At 40.4% G+C, this 24,326-nt stretch overlaps 1 protein-coding gene across 3 annotated transcripts in view; it reads right to left on the reverse strand.

Moving 5' to 3' along the window:
* Positions 1 to 21,193, reverse strand: part of PPM1B (protein phosphatase, Mg2+/Mn2+ dependent 1B) — a 70,576-nt gene extending 49,383 nt beyond the window's left edge. For all 3 annotated transcript variants that reach the window (XM_080683261.1, XM_080683262.1, XM_080683260.1), the window contains exon 1: positions 20,727 to 21,193. The gene's annotated coding sequence lies outside the window, so the exon portion shown is untranslated. The remainder of the gene's footprint in view (positions 1 to 20,726) is intronic.
* Positions 21,194 to 24,326: the final 3,133 nt, after the last annotated feature.

A 24,326-nucleotide genomic window follows, 5' to 3' on the forward strand; every position in this document is an offset into this window, starting at 1 on the left:
GCCCACAGCCAATAAGGAGGGAATATGCAAATTGATGCAATAAGGTGAGAGGCGGAAGGCAGATCTGGCCGGAGCGAAGGCGGAAAGGCCAGCTCCAGGCCGGAGCGAAGGCCGTGCTGGGAGCCAGGGGAAGGAAGGCCTATTCTTGCATGAATCTTCATGCACTGGGCCTCCAGTTAAATAATAACCAGGTTATTACAACAGCATCACCATCAATGGGAGATAAAAAAACCTTGTAAGGTGTAAAACAGACGGAAGCATGGTGACTAATTAACAAAAGAGAATGGAAGGATCAGAAGTTTAAAATATGCAAGTAGCAAACTAGAAGTGGGGAGAGACTCCTAGACAATTTCAGAACTCAGCTTTTGGGAACAATATGGTGACTCCTCAAAAAATTAAAAATAGGCCCTGTCCATGGCCAGTGTGGCTCAGTTGGTTGAGCATGATCCCATGCACTGAGGGGTCTCCCTTTCAGTACCTAATCAGGGCACATGCCCAGGTTGCAGGCTCACCCTTAGATGTTTCTCTCTCTCTCTCCCCATCTCCCTTTCCCCCCGTCAAAAAAAATTTTTTTTTCAATAAAAAAATTTAGATTAAAAAGAGAACTATCATATGATCCAGCAATCCAACTCCCAAAAGAATTGAAAGGTCTAGTAGATATATTCACACACTCATGTTCATAGCAGCATTATTCATAACTAGAGGCCCTATGCATGAATTCGTGCACAGGTGGGGTCCAGCTGGCCCACCCCAATGGGAGCCCATTGGGGAGTGCCAGTGGGGAGGGGAGGAGGAGCATGGTGGAGGGGCTGTGGGCAGTTGGCCCACTGGCCACGCCCCCGATTGGGGTGTTGGGGGCTAATCGGGGCCCAGATCAGGCTGGTTGGCTGCCACAGTGCACGTCATAACCACCAGTCATGCCGGTCATTCTGCCATGCTGGTCACTGGGCCATATATATATATATATATATATATATATATATACACACACACACACACACACACACACATATATATGTATATGTGTGTGTGTGTATACATATATATATATATATATATATATATATATATATATATATATATATGTATACACACACACACACACACACACACACACACACACACACACACACACACTAGTGGCCCGGTGCATGAAATTTGTGCATGGGGGAGGGGGAGTGTCCCTCAGCCTGGCCTGCACCCTTTCCAATCTGGGACCCCTCAGGGGATGTCCCTGTGGGATCGGGCCTAAACCGGCAGTCGGACATCCCTCTTGCAATCCAGTACTGCTGGCTCCTAACCGCTCACCTACCTGCCTGCCTGATCACCCCTAACCACTCTGCCTGCCGGCCTTCTCACCCCCAACTGCGCCCCCCTTGCTGGCCTGATTGCCCCCAACTGCCCTCCCCTGCTGGCCTGATTGCCCCCAACTGCCCTTCCCTGCCAGCCTGATCACCCCTAACCGTCAATGCCTCGGCCCCACCACCATGGCTTTGTCCGGAAGGTCTCCCAGTATAATTTGCATATTACCCTTTTATTAGTATAGATAGCCAAGACAACGAAGCAACTCAAGTATCCAATGATGGATGATGAAAGAATAAACCAAGTGTACGGGACAGCGCTCCAACCACTGAAGCCACATTGGTCAGGGCATTAAGTACTTTTTTAAAAGAAAAGCCAGCATTTCTACAGTTGGAAATGTTATTTGGTGTTTTTCATTTTGTGAAGTCACAGCCAACTTGATTCCTGGAAAGTTCTGTGTATTAATGCATCTACTGAGCCTTTCCCCTTGTGTAAAAGAGGGCATTTTCCAAACAAGTTTGATTTGTATCTCTTGTTGGATCCTTGTGTGGCAAACAGATGGAAGTTTTCATTTTAAGGTCTTTGCACTGAGATTGACAGTGAAAGGAGTTTTCCTGAAACAGACCTGAAATTGTCTTTTCAGAACAAATCTGCACTGACATATGATTCAGAAGCTATTGTGGGGATGTGGTTGGACCCTGTTCCTTTGCCTCTTTTCTCCCTCTTTTGCTTTTTACAAAAATAAAAATAAAACACAAATACAAAAAAAAAGCTTTTGGGGTTAAGAATGGAGATGGAAAGTCATCTACACAAAAATAATAATCCAAATTGCATGGAACTTCTCATCAGCAAAACTAGGTAACAGAAAATTCCTTTGAAGTTCCACAGAAACTCAAATGATAACATCTTAAAAAATTGTTAAGTAGTTGTATATACATTTTTTAAAAATTAAAAAAAGATTTTGTTTTACTTATTTCAGAGCAGAAGGGAGAGGGAAGAGATAGAAACATCAATGACAAGACAGAATCATTAATTGGCCACCTCCTCCTGCACAACGCATTACTGGGAATCCAGCAGGTAACCTGGGGAATGTACCCTGACCTCTCAGTTCATAGGAAGTGAACCATGACCTCTCAGTTCATAGGTTGATGCTCAACCACTGAGCAATACTGGCCAGGCAGTTGTATAAACATATTTGTTAAAGATAATGCAATTACCAGAAGAGCCCATAGATAATACGAAAAACTGTTGTTTCTGGAGAGCACTATTTATTTTCCTCATTATAAACCTTTTATGCCATTTATTTTGAACTGTGCTCATATTAATTTTTAAAAATTATTACATATAAAAGTATTTTTACTGAGCTGTATAGACTCCATAGATCAGCAAAGTAAAATTAAATTAACCATATTTTCTTATAGCTTTCCATTGTAAACTATGAAGCATGTTTCTCTGAATTTAAAAAGTTGGTTGTCAAGGGGGAAAAGGGCATTTAGAAAGGAAGAAACCTAAGGCAAAACAAATTTAAGGGAAACATACTTGCTGATAACAAATAGTAATTATACCATTCATAACAGCAGTATGGTACGTTATCTTTAACCAGAATACTAAAAATTTGTAATTTGTAGCAGGAAAAAAAAAAAGAGCAGAAACAGCACACAATTTTAACTTTTATGTTGTAGATTTTATAGCCCTATATCCCTGACTAAGCACCCTAAACTTTTAAATACTTTACTTTGAGGTTAAGAATCACTGACATTTCTGAGTCAAATGATCCAGGTTTACTAAAGTCTAGAAAATTCTCAGCTAAAATCTCTTAATATAAGAGATGCATTTTAGCCTATCTACTTGCAGTTAAAAGCACGGACTCCAAAGCCACACTGTCTAGATTTGCATTTTATCTCCTACACTCAGGGGTGGGCAAACTTTTTGACTCGAGGGCCACAATGGGTTCTTAAACTGGACCGGAGGGCCGGAACAAAAGCATGGATGGCGTGTTTGTGTGAACTAATATAAATTCAAAGTAAAGAAGCAGAAGGGAGAGCAAGAGAACCCTCTGCTCTTTCGGCTCCGCGGGCCGGATAGAACAGCCGAACGGGCCGGATCCGGCCCACGGGCCGTAGTTTGCCCACGGCTGCTCTAGATGGCTTTGGCCAAGTCACTTAATCTTTCTGTGCCTCAGTGGCTATAAAATGTGAAGAATACCCTCAGAGTGTTATCAGAACTGTAAAAGCTAATACACATGAAATGCTTAGAAGAGTACCTTTTTCTATTTCCAAATTTTAATTAGGCCATGTAATTTCCTAAGGGTTATCAAGAAATGTTTCTATGATGTAACTAAGTACTCCTCACTACCAGCCTGTTGCTAGATACAATGCCCAGATTTACTAGTACATGTTTTTACTAGTATAACATGTCACTAAAGTTAATAATGTACATATATAAAAGGCTAAGTGGCCAACTGGCTGGTAGGTATGACGCACACTGACCAGGAGGCAGATGCTCAACGCAGGAGCTGTCGAGCAACAGCAACTTTCAGAGTGCCCTCTCTAACTCTCAGGGGATGTCAGACTTCTGGTTTCGACCCGATCCCCGCAGGCCAGGCCGAGGGACCCTGTCTGCCAGAGGGACCCCACTCACTCTGCAGATGCCTTTGAGCCCTGGCACCGCCCCAGGTGCAGCTGGTCAGGGAGGGATCTCAGGAGGTTGGCTCCAGGGTGTACCTGGCCAGTCTCCCCCAGTCCCACCCCACCGGCTACCTTCCAATTAATTTCCTTTCAATGTGCACGAATCCATGCACTGTGCCTCTAGTAGTAGCAATAAAATCCATACTCATCATGCTCAAAATGATGCTTGAAAAGTAGTACTAATACCAGCCCAGAGCTATACAGAGCATATTCTTTCACAAATATCTGCTGAGAAGCAAAGAAAGAATACTCTCCTCCTTCATTAAACTCACAGAAACAGAACATGTGGCTCTGTTCTTCCCTATAATTCTTAATGCTCTCAGTATTAAATCAAAAGTTCTCTCTTCTTCCAAATCAACTCTGGTGTATTGTAGTATCAGTGGCATTTACTTAAATTTTTTAAGTAATAGATAGAAAAAGTTAAAAGAATTTGCTTAATTGTTAAATCAACACTTTTAACAGTTTTTAGTATCATATTTAGATAACTAGGCATTGACCACACCTAGTTCCAATAATAAAGAGATGTTATGCATGGGAATATGCTAGACATTTTAAGGATCCTTCGAAGGTTGAAAAGTATAGTTCTAGATTAGATGATGAAAACAAATCAAGTAAGCCACAGATTTTGTGAAATTAATTTATGGTAAATAAGGTTCACCACGTATCAAAATAACTTAGATGTTCTTGTTCTAACTCAAAAGCGTGGCTAGAAATTTCAAATTTAGGACAACGGACCACTCGCCTAGCTCTTCAATGAGGAAAAGGTAGGTCAAAAAATGGAAATAGCTTTGTTGACACTGGCATTTGCTTTAGCTGCAAATTTAATGAGAAAAACAAAAATTTATCACTGTTTGGATATGTATAGTGTGTTATAAAAATTAGACTACATGCCTACCTGAACTGTGACTAATATGACCTAGGCTCTATCAGATTGTCATCAAACTTTGACAGCAATGCTTTTATGCCAGAAAACAATGCTCCATAAGATAAGAAAAATATGTATCACAAATTTTACATCCAGAAAAATTGACTTTCAAGTATAAAGAGTATAAACACACTCTATGAACATGCAAGACCTCAGGGAATATTATTCCCATATAAGGCCCTCAAGAGGAACCAGACTTGAGACAAGGATGTTAGGAGTGAGGATGAGGAAGAAAATGAGAAAGGGTCTCCTGAATGAGAATCCTGGAGAAATGACATTGGGAAGAGCAGAAACCTCATTCCCAATTGCCATCAGGGCCATTAGCTCAGATCCATCATGGACTGTCAAAAGCTAGAAACACCAGATTCTTGGATATCAAAGATGCATTTAGCATGGGTCATAGAATTTGGAGAAACCCTAAGTCATTCCCTCTCTTTTAAACCACCACTCTCCCTTCTCAAGACTTCTTCTCCTTTTTAAGGTATGGGCTTTAGCACAAAATAGACTTGAATTCAATTGCCAGCTTGACTACTTACTGTGAAACCCTGACCCAATTATTTCTAAAAGAGTAATAAAAGCACCCATATCACAGAGTTACTGTGTAGGTCAGTGTCTGATATCAAGTAAGTGCTTTAAAAGTATTAATTATCATTACCATTACAATCTACAAAACATACACCTTAGTCTATCATAACTAACCTAATACTACAGAAATAAAATCCAATGTATTCAAATTGAAAAAATATTTATAGTATGTTCCAGGATCAACTATCCATAAATAAGTTGACAGATGAGAAAATATCTGATGTTTAGAAAATGATTATTCTATGGATAACATCTTAAACTCTCAAGTTTTTCCAACTAGGCTTAGCTATATTTAAATATTCTTTAATAGCTGGTTCATTTCTGAAATCCTTTCAATGGCTTCTTCTTTTTTAAATTGATGTTTAGAGAGCAAGGGACAGGGAGAGAAACATCAATGTGACAGCAAAACAACAACAGGCTGCCTGCTGCATAACCACTACTGGGAATGAGCCCACAACCCAGGCATGTGCCCTGACCAGGAATCAAACCAGCAACCTTTTGGTGCACAGGACAACGCCCAACCAACTGAGCCACACTGACTAAGGTTCAATGGCTTCTGAAACTAGTAAACCAGGAAAAAACCACTTTACTTAACTAGATATTATCAGAACATTTTAGTTGATTTTACATAAATGTATATTTGCTTATATTTCAAATATAGCAAAATCACTGCCATTTATCTGAATCATCATCTCTTATAACTTGGTCAGACACATAAGGGGTATCAACAGTGTTAGATAGCTTTACTGTGAAAAAAGGCCAATTCACCATAAAAACCTCAGATTGGAGTCCAATCCATAGAATTCCATTTTACTTTCCCAGTGTTGCTTAAGACCCCCTGGCTGCTGTTGTTTTCCATATAATAAAAATGCACTCATTTTATGTGCGTAGTTTGATTGAGTTTTGATTAGACACTTGTACAACCATCACAACAATAAAGACACAGAACATTTCTATCAATTGAAAAAATTCCTTAATGCCCCTTTGAAGTCCATCTCACCATCATCTTCAGGCTTAGGTAACCACTGATGTGCTGTCAGTAGAACCGTTTTGCCTTTTCTAGAATTTCATGTAAATGAAACCATACAGTATGTACTTCTTCCTTTGTATCTGGCTTCTTTCAGTTAGCATGTTTCTGAGATCCATCCATGTTGTGTTTATTATCAGTTTGTTCCTTTTTATTGCTTCCATGGCTTTTAAAAACTCCAGTTCCTCTGAGATTTGGAAGGAGGGTGAGGCATAAACCCAAAGAAAGCACTGTAGGTACTGCGCAACCAGCTACCTGCTCATGTCCCATTAAAAGCTTAATATTAGTATGCTACAGTAAGAGAATTTTCCCCTTGACCATACAATAAATATTTCAGCTAATGTTGCTGAAATCAGAGGGAGTTCATGTCCTATCTGTATTTGACTACCTGAGATGAAGCAAGGGCTAAAGATACCTTGCTTGGACTTTGTCATGATTTTATGCTTGATTGTTTTACTACAAGACTGATTTCCAACATACTGACAGAGACCACCTTTTCAAATTCAGCAAAGAAGCCCGGGGGAAAAATAACTGCTATTCCTAATCTCAATCATTTTTCAATTACCTATGACAATAAAATACGTTCAGGGCTACATGATTTTACTTCTGGTTGTCCTCTGCTCTCTCCTCCCCACTAAAAATGGTTCCAGATTACAAAAAGCAAATTAAGAAAAATATCAGACAACAAAGGTTTCATGAAGCTTTGAAAATAAATTCTATTTATAGATCTGATTGCCACATTATCACGTTTATGAGTAGTTAGTGAAGTGGAACAGAACATGACGCTAATGTATATAGTCCCACTAGAGGCCCGATGCATGAAATTCATGTACAGGTAGGGTCCCTAGGCCGATCTGTGGGATGACTGGCGGGGAGATCGGGGGGCCCCCACTGGCACCCGCCTTGGCTGGCCGGGTGCTGCCCACCTGCCGGCCCCGCCCCTCCCGCCACTGGTTGCCTCCCTCTATGGCAGTGGTTCTCAACCTTCCTAATGCCGCGACCCTTTAATACAGTTCCTCATGTTGTGGTGACCCCCAACCATAAAATTATTTTCATTGCTACTTCATAACTGTAATTTTGCTACTGTTAATGAATCGTAATGTAAATATCTGTGTTTTCCGATGGTCTTAGGCTCTACGGCAGCGGTTCTCAACCTGTGGGTAGAGCCTAAGACCATCGGAAAACACAGATATTTACAGTACGATTCATTAATAGTAGCAAAATTACAGTTATGAAGTAGCAACGAAAATAATTTTATGGTTGGGGGTCACCACAACATGAGGAACTGTATTAAAGGGTCGCGGCATTAGAAAGGTTGAGAACCACTGTTATATAGGATTACCCATAAGCGAATTTACCCTGGGGCATGGTAATAATATGACCAACATATATAGAATGTTTCATATTTAATGTTTGTCATGATATAATCTATAGCCAAACCAGTATGAAAATCACCAATATTCCCAGCAAAACAAATCAAACACTGATCAGTCTTGCTTGGTGGAATTAGCTACGGTTTGACAAAATTAGTTCATACATCAGACTGGTCCTAAAAAGTAAGACTGCTGTACTGGTACTTCACACTACTGATAACTGCTCCCTTGCTGAAATTCTACACTTCTGTTGACTTTCAAAATACAAGCAATTAAAACACATTCACATTCTTTTTCCTTCAGACTCTTACATTCAAGAGGGAAGTGGGCCCTCCAAAACAGTTAATTAGCCTTGAATCAAGAACATAGCATCTGCCCCCTGATCCAATCTCATTGCTTTAGTAATCAATTCTATTTTTTAAAACATGTTTTGACTGATTTCAGAGAGGAAGGAAGAGGGAGAGAGGGATAGAAATATCAACGATATGAATCACTGATCATATGCCTCGAGCCCACAATCCCAGCATGTGCCCTGACCAGGAATAGAATTGGGAATCGAACTGTGACCTCCTGGTTCATGGGTCGATGCTCAACCACTGAGCCACTCCGGCCGGGTAATCACTTCTATATTGTGCACCTTCATGTCCCAACCTATTTTTACTACCTACCTATTAGATATTACTCACTTGAGGCCCAGTGCACGAAATTCGTACATGGGTTGGGGGGGGGGTTCCCCTCAGCCAAGCCTGCACCCTCCCCAATCCAGGACCCCTCAGGGGATGTCCAACTGGCAGACATCCTTCTCACAATCCGGGACCACTGGCTCCTAAATACCCCCTCACCCCCGCTGGCCTGGTCGCCCCACGCAGCCTGCTGTTCAGTCATTTGGTCGTCCCTCACTAAAGCCCCTGCCGGCCTGGTTGCCCCATGCAGCCTGCTGTTTAGTTGTTTGGTCATTCCTCACTAACCTCCCCCCTGCCAGCCTTGTCGCCCCACACAACCTGTTCAGTCCTTTGGTCGTCCCTCACCAATCCCCCTGCCAGCCTTGTCGCCACACGCAGCCTGTGTTTGGTGGTCCGTCTGGTTGTTTCGGTCGTGGCGGCCCCTGGCTTTTTATATATTAGGATAATCCCACTTCTAGTAATTTGGGCTAGAAACCATAAATCTTTATATATATAGTAAATCCAACCACTACACACCAGTCACTATGTTCCATCAAGTATCTCTCTTAACCCTCATCCTAATTTTGAGCAGTCTTGCTTTGTCTCAATTATCTAATTGTCTCCTATTTGGGTTCAACTCATTTCAAATCCCCTTCCTTCAAACCACCCTGAGGATTACCATCAGTTTGATTTCCCTAAAACATATCTTAAGTGTCCCAAAAAGATTTAATGGCTTCCTACTCCCCAACTGACATTAAGTACAAAATATCTAGTCTGGAACTTTCCTCTCCGTGTAGGCCTTACACAGGCCAAGTCCATCATGCTCATTTCCCACCTCACAATCAGTTTAATAGCTCCTTCATGAAGACATCCCAACCCTTCATCCCAACCTCTCATCACTCCTATACAAGTATCCATATTCCTTTTAACATTTATCCCCCCTACCCTAACCTGTAACATTGGCACCTAGCAGGTACTAACTAAAACACACATTAAGTTAAAAGATACTTCTTCAAGAAAGGATATCCTAGTCAGCCATTCTAACATTCACAAAAATTATTTAATTGGCAGAGAACTAAAAATCTATTGGAACACTGGTTAATCGCCATCATCTACTGTAACAATTAAGTACAAGCAGTTCTTGATTTTCAGCAATTTTACTGGTGTTTCACATTTAAAGCACCCAGCCAATTACATCCACTTACTCCAGACAGAGGGCACACTAATGAATTCATCACTTGGTTTGTCCATTTGCTCTGCATAAAGCATCCCCACCCCTACAGAACTTTTTGAGAAACTCTTTGGCTCTAGGCCACAATCCATTCAGTCTAGCTCTTCCTAGGGGTCCTTGGGCTTACAATTAAGGAAAGAACACTAAGCTGTAAAAAGGAAGAGTCTGGAGGAAAATATACATATTCAAAAAATTGTTTACCTTAAGTATAAAGCCCTGTCTCACCCACCCCCACATTACTATTCAAGTACTATGCTTCCAAGCATTCACTTCAATCCAAGTATTTTTAGAGTTATTTTATTTTTTAAATATGTATCATTTTAGAGAGAGAAGAATGGAGAGGAATAGCAAGATAGAAACATCAATAATCTATCTCCTGCAGGCCCCCCACTGGGGATTAAGCTGTTAATCCCCAGTGGGGGGCCTGCATGTGACCTGACCAGGAATCAAGCCAGCGACCTCCTGGTTTATGGGTCGATGCTCAACCACTGAGCCGCACTGCCCAGGCTGGAGTTATTTTAAAACTGCCTTTAAATTAAAATGTATAATGTCATTTTACAGATACATCACTAAATTAATCCTTAAAACTCATAAACACAATTAACACAAACATCAGAATGCTAATGGCAAAATAAATTGATATTTATACCTATAAGATTTTATCATTGGAAAAATAGGGCAAATGATAACAGCAAATACACAAAGAGAGAAATTCAAATGGCCAAAAACACATAAGAATATTCACCCTCACTAGTAAAATGCAAATTTCCTAACAAGAAAATTAATATGAAGATACAAAATTAGACACAATGAGCCCAGCCGGCACGGCTCAGTGGTTGAGCACTGACCTATGAACCAGGGGGTCACAGTTTGATTCCCAGTCATGAGACATGCCCAAGTTTCAGGCTGGATCCCCAAATACACATATGGCTAGTAAGAATTTGAAATATGGCTAATCCAAATTGAAATTTATTGATAAGTATAAAATACATACAATATTTCAAAGATTTAATAGGAAGAGAGTGCAAAAATAACTCATCAATTTTTGCTGAAATTGTTTTGATGTACCAGATTAAATAAACTATATTACAATCAACTTGGCTTGTTCCTTTTTTGTCAATGTGGACCTAGAAAAATTTAAGTTACATGAATGGCTGACATTGTATTTATACAGGTCAGCACTGATAATGACAGAGAGCAACAGAAAGTTTTACATACCACTGCTGGAAATACAAACCGGTACTTTGGAGAGAAATTTGGAAATATCGCAGGTAGGCTGTAAGATGAGACTAGCTTACAATTCAACAATTATACTCCTAAGTATGTGCTGTGGAGAAACTGTCACACATACATACATGTAAATTATGTTTTAGCACCATTGCTTATAATCACAAAAATAATTCAAATGCCCATCCAAAGAACCTAAACAAAATGTGTTATAATCATACAATGGAATACTATGTAATATATATGTAATACTATTTTTAAAAAAGGAATAGAGCAACAAAAACTTCATAAAAATGTTAAATGAAAATGTAAAAAAAGTGCCGAAACCGGTTTGGCTCAGTGGATAGAGCGTCGGCCTGTGGACTGAAGGGTCCAGGTTCGATTCTAGTCAAGGGCATGTACCTTGGTTGCGAGCACAGCCCCAGTGGGGTGTGCAGGAGGCAGCTGATCGATGTTTCTCTCTCATCGATGTTTCTAGCTCTCTATCCCTCTCCCTTCCTCTCTGTAAAAAATCAATAAAATATATTAAAAAAAAAAGAAAAGAAAATGTAAAAAAAGAGATTCCAAATATGATCATGTACAAATACTACTATATGTTATTCAAACATAGATACAAGGGGGTGGGGGGTAATGGGGGATAAGAACACATATGTAATACCTTAGTCAATAAAGAAAAAAAACTTTAAAAAAGTAAAATATTTTTCCAAATTAAAAAAACAAACATAGATACAACAAACTTACATGGTGGTCATATATGTGAGGGTAGGCACAAAATTTAGGATAATAGGAAAGAAAAGGATGGAATACAGGAAGATTATATATAGAAGGGCTTCAATTATACTTTGGTTTCATTATTCCTTACAACGTTTTTATGACTGCTATGTTTTGTTTTTTTTTTAAATATATTTTATTGATATTTTACAGAGAGGAAGGGAGAGGGATAGAGAGCTAGAAACATCGATGAGAGAGAAACATCGATCAGCTGCCTCTTGCACATCTCCTACTGGGGATGTGCCCGCAACCAAGGTACATGCCCTTGACCGGAATCGAACCCAGGACCTTTCAATCCACAGGCCGACGCTCTATCCACTGAGCCAAACCTGTTTCGACTGACTGCTATGTTTTTAATACATGAATTTGTATACCATGTATAACATTAACTGTTTATACTTTATGGTTTTTTTGGACATAAGCAAAAACTTCACAATTTCAACCATGTTAAAAGCAATTATACTTTAATAATATTACGGAGTGCAGGAAAAACTACGTATAAACACCAAATATATAAACACCAATTTTATACGATCACTTACCACTACAATGAGAAAAAGGAAACAATATGTACAGATAAAGAGCCAGCAAATTTTCTTAAAAGAAACAAATAATATATATTTGGAGCTTTGCAGGGCCATAGGGTTTCTGTCACAACCACTTAATCCTGCCATAGTAGTGGAAATGCAACCATAGATAAATATGTAAACAAATGAACATGGCTGTATTCCAAAAAAACTTTATTTACAAAAACAGGCAGCAGGCCAAATGTGGCCAGTTTGACTCAGTGGAAATCCAGCTTTAAAAATCAGTAAGTGAAAGTCTGAAGGAGAAATAATTTGCAATGGTAACAAAACATGCCATGAATAACCTGGTAATTACAAAAGAGAAAATGTTCCTTGTCCACTGAGACATGTAGCAGTCATCACCTCAACTCTGTGACCAAACTTAGCACCACATTAACGTTTTAAATTTTTTTTTCTTTTTTTTTATTGATTTCAGAGCGGAAGGGAGAGGGGGAGATAGACACATCAATGATGAGAGAGAACCATTGATCAGCATGCCCCTAACTGGGGAATTGAGCCTGAAACATGAGAATGTGCCCTGACCAGGAATTGAAATACGACCTCCTGGTTCGTAGGTTGACACTCAACCACTGAGCCACACTGGCCAGGCCATCAGAGTTTTGATAAAAGTGATAAATACAGTTATAAAAATATACTAAATGTGAAACTAGTAATTTGAAGCCTTCTTTGGGTGCTATAATATAGGTCTCTTAGGTTGTGAATGGAACTAGTGTTCATTTTTATATTGGGGCACTGAAATAAATACACAAGTTGGTTTGCTTAAAAACATCTGTTCACTGCAACAAGCAAGATCACAGGACACTCTGACTCAATGATTCACAAATGAAAGAAAAAAAACACACCCATTATGCATTAAAATAAAAACAAAGACCAAAGATCTCTCACACTTAAGTGTGCAATGTTTGTATGAACTCAGGAGGAGATATCTTTACCAAGTTGGACCATCACTGGGAAATTTATAGAACAGAAAGAAAAAAACTAAGCATCAGCTTGGTAGTTAAATGCAATAAGACATCCTCATGCAAAAATTTACAATGCAGGAAAACAAAAGCACAACTCTGAGTAATAAACCACAGTTATGGAATTAAGGGAAGCATTAACAAATATACAGACAGACCAATTTGAGCACAATAAACTAAGTCAGCTTGGCTCCATCAGCTATCTTCAACAGGATTGCCGAATAACCAGAGAACAGAAATAGCAGTCACAAATCAGTTTTTTCAGACACTTTATAGCTATACAGTACTAAGAACAGAAACAGGGTCTTTTCCAAACACAAATAACAACATATATTTTATATGTATGTCTCAAGTCATTCAGGCCAGATTTTTAAAAATCCTGTTCACCCTGCTCCCATTATTACACCTTTTCTCCTATTCTACTGCCCAGGAACTCATCTACTCAAGGTTAACAGTAAATGGAAACACCTGAAGCCCCCAGCTTTCTTCATGCCTAATACAGCAATCTTTTTTCTATCTCTGGCTTTTTTTAAAAAATATTTTTATTGATTTTTTGAGAGACAGGAAGGGAGAGAAACTCAATGTGAGAATGGAATATCTGTAGGCTCTCCCCTGCACACTCCCTACTAGGGATTGAGCCTGCAACCCAGGCATGTGCCCTGGCTGGGAATCAAGCCACCAACCTTTCAGTGCATGGGACCATAATGCCGAACCAACAGAGCCACATCACTGGACAGGGCTCTTTATTTTTAATTTTAAGTAGAACAATATTTCCCCCTTCCTACTTTCTCTGTTCATATTCCAGTTTTTGTCCAGTTACAGAAAAACTCTTCTCTTTCTCTCTTGTTAAAAACAGCCGAAACCGGTTTGGCTCAGTGGATAGAGCATCGGCCTGAGGACTGAAGGGTCCCGGGTTCGATTCCGATCAAGGGCATGTACCTTGGTTGCGGGCACATCCCCACTGGGAGGTGTGCAGGAGGCAGCTGATCGATGTTTCTCTCTCATCGATGTTTCTAGCTCTCTATCCCTCTCCCTTCCTCTCTGTAAAAAATCAATAAAATATATTTTAAAAAAAACACAGTGAATTTCTGCCTGGCCAATGTTGTTGAGTTAGTTGGTTGAGTGTTGTTCCAGGCACCAAATCTGATTTCTGGTCAGGACACATGCCTGGATTTTGGGTTCGATCTCCAGTAGGGGGCATGTAGGAAGCAGCCCATTGATATTTCCACCTTTCCCTCTCCCTTCCTTTCTCTGAAATCAATAAAAACGTATTTTTTTTAAAGTGAAGTTCCAATTACAGCTTTTAAGTAGTTCAGAAAACACCATAGATCCCAAATTTTCTAATCATAATTTAAGCCACCACAAAGAAAGAGAGTTGTAATATAAATTAAGGAAGGGTGTTTGTTATCAAATGGAGTATCTATGAGAGCAGAGATTTTGTTTGTTTTGTGCAGTCTCCAGCCTGGAATAAGTGCCTTGCATATTAGAAGGCACCCAGTAAATGTAAAAATAATGATTGGGGGTAGAAGTTACCTATAAACCAAATACTATTCAACGATACTGAATTCTGTACTTTTCTGTGGATTGCTAGCCTGGAGTCAGTAAAAGTAATAGGAAACCTCTCATATCTATACTTGATCTCCCCTCCCATATAGTCTATTATTTAGAATTGTTCTGAGTTAATTATTTCCTCTTTGTAAGGGACAAAGAAGGGTCACCTGTGTTCAACAGATAACACCAGTTAACTCAGAGTTGACTGCTTTAATTAGAAGACGGTAAAAGCAAAACTCTTTGCCAAGAAAGGTTAAGCACCCATGAGCAATATGGATACTCCTAGATTCTCTTACTCATAAGAACATCTATTAACTATCTCTTTTCAATGTTACGAGTACACTTATACACATATCTGCATCAAGAAGATAAAATGCTATGAGATTTAAGAATCAGTGACATTACTCTCAAGCTTTAAAGTGCTCTGAAATCCTTCAGAACTTCTAATATACCCTATCACACCTGCTTCTTCTCAGGTACAGTAGTCTCCCTTGACCAGTGCAAGATCCATTCCTAGATCCTCAGTGGATGTCTGAAGCCGCAGATAGTACTGACTCATATATATGTGCATTTTTCCTACCATACATACGTATTTTAAAGTTTAATTTATAAATTAGGCACAGTAATTAACAATAACTGAACAATTATAACAATATACTGTAATAAAAGTTATGAGTGTGATCTCTTTCTCAAACTATCATATTGTACTGTGCTCACCCTTCTAGTGTGATGATATGAAATGATAAAGTGCCTTCGGAATGAGATGAAGTGATGTGGATATGATGGATAAAAGGGTAATTTACATAGTACCAGGAAATGGGTCTAGCTTTTATCACCCTACTCAGAATGGTGTGTAATTTAAAACTTATGAATTATTTCTGGAATTTTCCATTTAATATTTTTTGGTATTTTCCATTTAATTGAAATTGGGAAAAGCAGAACCGCGGATATGGGGGGACTACTATATGTACTACCTATAAAAATCTATTCACTTATTTTTCATCATAAATTTGATTATATTTGATAACCACATTATGAAAGTGTTCTATGAAGGAAATGGTTTTTCATGATGTTTCTATCATAGAAATGCACTTTTCATTCACAACCTATTTTGAAGTGGAGGACATTCTACATAGAGAGCACAGCAATACTACCAACAGGTCTTATCCTTCCTATATCACTGCCAATAATTGGTCCAATAACTAAGAGTAAAGATAAGTTCCTTAGTATCCAATAGAAGTCTGCCAAGGTTTGTCTCTCTCTCCTTTAACTATCACATCACAGTTGATCTTTTGTCCAAAAGGATACAAAACAAGTTTCCAACTAGTGTTACATTTCTAAACTTTAAGATATTTAATTTTTAAGAAACAAATCAATTTAAAGCTAATAAATATAATCTTGAATTTCAACATACCCAAAAAAAACATTTGAATCCATTTTATTAGCAAGTGAATAATAAACTATTAAGTAGGTCATAAAAGCTTTAAATTGGTAAACTGTGCTTTAAATATGAAACTGTTAAGTATCTAAATATATTAACTTAAAATATTATAGTTAAGATAACTTTGTAAGGGAGGTGGGGCATGCGTGGGGAAGGGTTCGGGAGGGGAATGGGGGGATGAGCACAAATATGTGATACCTTAATCAATAAAGAAATTTTTTTAAAAAAAGATAACTTTGTAAGTTAAGTTACAAAGGGAGTCAACTGTAAAAGGTATATGTTGTGACAAGAAAACAGATACTAGCATATTTAAATTAATCCAAAAGAACAAATGTTGTTTTTATCTTTTACTTGATTTGAGAGATAGATGGAGAGAAACATTGATTTGTGTTCCACTTATCTATGCATTCATGGGTTGATTATTTTTTTAAAAATATATTTTTATTGATTTCAAAGATAAAGGGAGAGGAAGAGAGAGAAACATCAATGATGAGAGAGAATCATTGATTGGCTGTCTCCTGCATGCCCCCCCCCCCCCAAATGGGGATCCAGCCTACAACCCAGGCATGTGCCCTGACTGGGAATTGAACTGTGACCTCCTGGTTCATAGGTTGACACTCAACTACTGAGCTACCCCTGTGAGGCCATTGGCTGATTCTTTGTATGTGCCAGGGATCAAACCCACTTCGGTGGATTGGGATGACACTGTAACCAACTGAACTAACTGTCCAGGGCAAAAGTTATTTTATGTAAACTTATGATACCAACAAAACAAAGACAGATTATGTACCATTTCTTTACCCATACTTGTTAGAGCAGCTGCTAGAAGATAACAAGCTGTCATTTTATAAATTTTACAGCAATCAAGCAAACACTACAAAAACCACTTTTCCAAAATCTACCCTACTTTACTTTCATTGTTTAATTTGCATGCAGGATAGTGAGATGGGGAGTATTTTAAGTTATAATTCCAGAGTTTACATAGTTTGTAGAAATCTTATCTCAGTATGCCCAATTAATTCGTTATCTTAACCCACAATTCTGCTGATATATATATATATACATACGCACACACATATGTATACACATTCTATAAAAACAAATATAAATATCAGTATTGTTTCATTCCAAATTCTAAAATTAGTTCACTTAAGGAAAAAATAAAAAGAATCATCACTGAAAATCCAGATATAACTGTATTCACCCAAATTCTCTTACTACTAATTGTAATTTTATATTTTAAGCTAAATATTATTTTAATGTATTTTCTTTTTGAAATTAAAAAACACACAAATTATTATAACTCAGATACTACCAGCTGTTTCCCAACTGAAAATCTGTGAACTTGTAAATGGCATATTTCACAGGAGAAAAAATATCTTGTTATATTTTAGTAAGTTAATTTTATTCACTTTATTAATATCTTAGAAGGACCACTGTAGAGTTAGAATTATATTATTTTCTATGCTAGGTAATGTCATAAAATACTTCAGTTATATAAAATATACAAATATTCATATAATGTAATATTTGAAACTAACCAATGAATGTGGAGGGGGAAGGGGAATTCACTCTCAGTATCAAGTACAATAAATGTTTACCAACCCATTTACAAGGGCATGTTTGAAATCCTTCCACTATTGGCTCAGCCAGTTCTTAATGAATCTCCACAATTGCTCACTATCCCATGGCAAATTCTACTCTTTCAAAAGTGCCAAAAAACTGTCAGCATTGAATTTTAATTTAAGACTCCATTAAAGATGTACATTATCTTATATAATAAAGAGGTGATATGCAAATTGACCCTCACACCCTCACACAAGATGGCCGCCCCCATGTGGTCAAAGATGGCAGCCACAAGATGGCCAGCAGGGGAGGGCAGTTGGGGGTGACCGGGCCTTCAGGGGAGGGAGGGCAGTTGGGGGGGACCAGGCCTACAGGGGAGGGCAGTTGGGGGGGACCAGGCCTGCAGGGGAGGGCAGTTAGGTGCGACCAGGCCGGCAGGGGAGGGCAGATGGGGGTTACCGGGTCAGCAGGGGAGCAGTTAGGCATCAATCAGGCTGGCAGGGGAATGGTTTGGGGGTGATCAGGCTGGCAGGCAGGCGAGCAGTTGGGAGCCAGCAGTCCCGGATTGAGGGATGTCCGACTGGCAGTCGGACATTCCCGAGGGGTCCCAGATTGGAGAGGGTGCAGGCTGGGCTGAGGGATACCCCTCCCCCATCCCCAGTGCACGAATTTCATGCACCGGGCTTCTAGTAGGAAAATAAACTTTCAACAGGTGTCACTCTTTTTAATCATGTCAACTTTTGAATCAGGTGTTCTTAGAAACAGCTATTTAGACACTACACCATTCCTTCAGATGATGTAATCTTAAGGAATTTGGTAATTATAATATGTGGATTACTAACATAAAATAGTATTCACTGACATGACTGTCAGATAAACTGAAAAGGCTTTCACCTATTCCTGGAGTCTTCAAAGAAATAAGACACCCAGTATTAAGAAAACAGGTGTTGAAAGCTCTGCTGGTCACCTCTAAGGGAATTATCACAACGTGAACACATCCAAAGGTTAATGTACAAGAAACTGGATAGATCTTGGCTAATCAGTATGAAAGATCAAATAAAAATACTACTCCATGCTGATATTGCAACATAAAAAAACACTGCAGAAACTATGATAAGACGTTATGAGAGCAAAAATAAATGAAGAGAAAACACAACAAGCATTAAAAAAGAGAGACAAAAGATATTTAGAGAAGGTGCTCAGTAAAATTTAGGATTATTCCGGAAAGAAAATCTGTTGACTAAAAAAAAAAAAAAAAATCTGTTCTACATACTTTTAAAAGTTCTACTAAAACATTTATATATTCAGGAGGCCTAAAAAAAAAACTTGTAAAAATTACCATTTTAACAGTGTAACTTCAACTATATTTTTTTTAAAAAAAGCTTGTACATTTGGAAAGGACTAAAATAATTAGAATAACTTACTATTTACTTAGAAATGCTCTATTTAAAAGTAGGCCAATAATAGGAACTCTGCTATTGCACAACGAAGAAAGTAAATGAAATAATGTCTATTAACATTCAGTGTCCATGGCACGTTTCTCCATCTCCATACTGACTTATATCATCTACCCTGAACAATTACCACTTCTACATCCATACAGTAGCTCAAATAAAATGAGTTCCGTGTTAATCCCACAATATACCTCAGTAATTCTCACATCACAGGAGTTGTAAACGTTTGTTAAAAGAAAAAGAATGTTTTTCCCAAAATAGCTATATAACACTAAGACTACTCAAATTCCTAAATAATCCTTTTACAAGACTCCTGCCAACTTTATTTTGATACATTAAACATGTAGAGCCTATTTTAAAAGGTCTTTTAACTGTGACATCATCAAAACACCTACCTAGCTGTTCTTACAATGTCTTGTTTTTAAAGTTTTTGAGTTGTTTTTAAGCCAACTTGAAGACTGATGAGTCTGAGCCACTATCAAACACTTAAGAAGCATTTTTGCCAAATAAGATGGGCGAATGTTCTAGTTCTGCTAAATCTGACATTAGAGGTCATGTAACTAAAAAAATTAAGTATTTTCAACAGTCATTGAGACCATTTTAAATATTACTTCGGTGTTACTTTCACAGTCTACATTTGATAATATAATTTTTAAGGGTGTTAGATTATTTAAAAAAACTCATCTTCCACATAGAGTTGGCGAGTGTACTCTTAATGGGCCTCTGCTGGATATGAGTACAGACGATAGCAATTTCATTTAAGAACTTCACTGGTTAAAAAGAATGACATCCGAAAAGGATTGCTGGGGAAAGCGGGGAAGAGAAACCCGGAGTCTGAAGAGAAGAGAGAAACAATTTAAAGCCATTAAGGGGAAGAAGATGGTGAGACCTAGTGACAGAAGAGGGAGAGAGAAAATTTATTTAACAAGGAAGTGAAGTGGAGCGCAAAGTAGGGCAGGAGCTGATGAGGAACCAAACGGGAAAAGGTAGTGTTTTCAAATAGGCATACACCAGGAAGGGATGAGTTAGGGCCTGGGGCTGCCCCAGTGCTTTCATTGGAGATGTTCGAAGCATGAAGCAGAGGACAGGGGCAAGCACTTTACTAACAGGCATTGGAGCAAAGGAAAATTCCCTACCACAAGCCTCTCGCAGCCTCGGCGGAGCGCGGAGGCGGCGGCTGGCGAAGGGGCCTACCCAGGAGCCTACCCAGGAGCCAGGGCCGGCGTTCCGCTGCCCTCGGCTCCGCGACGCAGGAAAAGACTCGAGGGCTTGGCGGGCAGAGGCCGCGGACGGAGCTCAGCGACACCCTGAAAACAGTCCTGGGCCTCGGCCGTGCCTTCGAGCAGTTCCCCCTGCGCAGGACGCCGAGCGGCCTTACCTGAAGCGAAGAAGGCAGGCGAGGTCTAGGGCGTCCGCTCACGCCGCCGCAGAGCCCCGCTGCTCAGCCCAGGCTTCCAACGGAGGCGCGCCCTTGCTTCAGCCGCCGCTTCCCCTCGGGGTCTCGGCCACCGCCTCCGACAACTCCGGAGCTATTTACACCGTGGGGCCCCGCACGCCGCCGCCGCCGCCGCTGCCGCCTTTTCTCCACCCTAGCGCCGTTGCCGACTCGGCCGCCGCCACCTCCTCCGCCGCAGCCTCGTCTCTCTGGAGCATCTTCCAACCACCAGACCCTGAGAAACAGAGACTCCAACCGAGCCGGCAGGAAACTCCCCCGCAACTGCCAGGGGGACGAGGCGGTCAGAGCACCGGCGGCTTTTCCGCCATTGAGCAGCAGCCGCTCCGCTCCTTCTACAACCCCCCTCCCCTCATCTGGTCCTTCCCCGCCCCTAGGCGGGCCCCGCCCCCAGTTCCGTCCTCTTGGGACGCCGCGCGGCCTCTCACTGTCCTCGGTTTGCTGAGCAGGTCGTCAATCACCGCTCTACCGCCCACTCCGGCTGCCCCTTGTACCTCGGTACTGAGTTTTCCCCGCCTACAATATTTCCATTGGGTATCGGGGACCACCTTCAATTGGCAAGGTCAACTATCCATCAAACACCGCCCACTGAGTGAGACCCAACCCTTTATTACCATTTACTTTATTCAACCCCGCCTCTGCTATACCTCCCGGACCTCAGGGACCAACCCACCCTGCCAGCCATAAGTAGAAACCGCCGTCAATCAAAAAACACCCACCTGCGCTCCGCCTCGCAAAGCCGAGCCAGAGCGACTCCCTTTTCTTATTGGTCGAAATGGTGGCCCGATCCCTCCGTCATTGGCTTTCTCTATGTGTCCGTCACTGAATCAATTTCCAAGTCCGTCACACCGGCTTTTTTTAAATGAAGCGCAAAAGGCGGGGAAGTACCCGGAAAGGGATTGGCTATTCTTCGAAAATGGTCAAACCCATTGAGTCTGTGCGGATCCTTTCAGTTCTACGAGGACCATGCCCCTCTATTTCTGACCTCTAAGCCTCGAGTAAAATTAGCGCCATATACGAGCCAACGGGCTGGCCAGTTACAGGTATGGAGGCCTAGTCCCACCCGGAATTGCAGAGGGTTGGCTGTTGATTGGCTAACAAAGTCTGCTAGGCCCTCATTGGCTGTTATTAACGCCTTTCTTAGACGCGGAGTCGGGAAGGGATGGCGCAGACGAGGACAAGAAGCGGTCTGGGGAGTGGCGGTTGTTTTGCTTCAGCCAGCGGGTGGGGCGCACCCGTGAGGGGGAGACTCAGAAGGCCGGGTTCTGGGGGAGGTGATGCGGGGAGGGGAAAAGCCCGGATGTGCCCTAACAATGAAATCATCACGGACCAATCAGAGCAGCTTAGCTGTGATACCTGCCTGACCTGTCCCCAGAAAGGGAAGAGAATTGAGTTAGTGAGCGGGAAATTGGGGTATCAGGAGGGGCCAAAAGGCGACGTGTGACAATGGGATAGGTGATCCCTTCAGGAGAATTCTGTGGTGTTAGTGGTAATTTTTATTACTTCTAAGCCTGCACTGCATTTAGACCTTGACATTTCCGTGTTTAATTTCTCAGTCAACACTGAGTTTGAAAACTTTCAGCCTATCTTTTATATTCATTCGTTCATCCCACAGTTATTTAGCGTCTCCTATTTGCCAGGCACTGTACGCAGAGCTAGAGATACAAAAATAAGTTAGGCAATCCCAATATAAGATGATAGGTGCTATAATTGAAACGTGCAAGGGTTGGTGACGACATAAAGGACCGTCCCTGTGGATAGGTTTACCGAGGATGGCTTCACACAGATACAGGATGCGTCTGAATGAATGATTCAATAGGCAGGTAGAGGAACTGGACATGATTCCTCCAGCAATTGAATTAGACTAAAAGGTACTGTCAGGTTAATTCCCCCCAAAAAGCGACAAAAAAGCATAAAAGCAGACACATCTGGGGACTCTTGTCTTGACAATATCTCAGAAGGGCATCGTAGAAGCTGCTCGGTCTCCTTGATTTCCTTCTCATTTTCCCTTAGTTGATCTCAAAACTAACACAAAACCCAACCATTTAGGTGGGCTAATGATTGCATATCATTCATTCAACTGCTTAAAAAAAAACAACCCATTGAATACTTTTCTAGGTATTGAGAATACAACAGGGATAAAAACATATTTAGATTAACTCTGTTGTATGCTTTATTTGATTAAAACACTAAACCATTAAAGAAGACCCAACAAGATTCACAACTTTAAAAGGAAAGTTAGTATATAGTATCATAACTATAGGAATGGGCAAAAGTAGGGTGACAGTTGTTCCTGTGGGCTCTGGCTTGTGTGGCTCAGGTGGTTGAGCAGTAGTCCCATGCACCAAAAGGTTGATGGTTCTATTCCCGGGCACAGCAGGGGGTAGGAGGCATGCAGGAGGCAGCTGATTGATGTTCGGCTCTCACATTGATGTTTCTCTCTTTCTCTCTCTCAAAAAAAATCAATAAAAAATTTGAAATTGTTCATATAGGAAAAAAAAAGACATGCAGGCTATGATTTTTACAATAGCTTTATACACTAAAAAAGATGGCCCAGTAAAAACACTTTGCCCACCTCTGTATATGATGCATCATAAACATTAAATAACTTCATAGTGGGCTCTGCTGCCAACTAGATGTGCGACCTGAGCTAGTAACTAAGCTCTCTGAGCCTTTAGTTTGTGCTACAAAGTAGGAATCATCACCTCTCATTCCGAAGCCAGATGAAGAGCACCAGATCAAGCATGTCAAACTCGCGGCCCGTGGCCCACATGCCTCGTTTATTTGGCCTGTGTTAGCCTTTGAGTTTGACATTCTTTTTCTTTTTAAATATATTTTATTGATTTTAGAGAGGAAGAGAGAGGGAGAGAGAGATAGAAACATGATGAGAGAGAATCATTGATCGGCTGCCTCCTGCATGTCCTCTACTGGGGATCGAGCCCGCAACCCAGGCATATGCCCTTGACCAGAATCGAACCTGGGACCTTTCAGTCAGAAGGCTGATGGTCTATCTATTGAGCCAAACCACCTAGGGCAAGTTGGACATTCTTGCACTAGATGTTCTTAGTAATGCAAAGCACTTTCCAATATGTACAAAATGGATGAATGCTAAATATAATGCTGAAAAAAGTTCTAATTTTTTCAATATTGGAGATGGAGCTGGCAACCTGGACATGGGCCCTAACTGGGAATCAAACCATGACCTCCTGGTTCATAGGTCCAGGCTTAACCACTGAGCAACACCAGCCTGGCTCTAATGTTCTTTTTTAAATAAGATATCAAATATCAGTTTTTGCCAAATAAATTTGGGTGCCCAAGCTTTGTTGGTGCAGTAAGCTTATAGACAGTCACGAGTAATCCAGTGCTGCCTACTTCACACTATTATTTCAAATATTAAATGGCATATGGTATAAAATAGCACCTAATACAGTGCCTGTCACAGTTGAATCAGAATCTTTATATGTCACAGTAGGAATTTCATTTATTCAGTCAGCATATTTATGTGCCTGTTATATGCAGATCATT

The sequence above is a fragment of the Plecotus auritus genome (genome assembly GCF_963455305.1).
Source record: "Plecotus auritus genome assembly, chromosome: 8".
In the NCBI taxonomy this organism is placed as follows: domain Eukaryota; kingdom Metazoa; phylum Chordata; class Mammalia; order Chiroptera; family Vespertilionidae; genus Plecotus; species Plecotus auritus.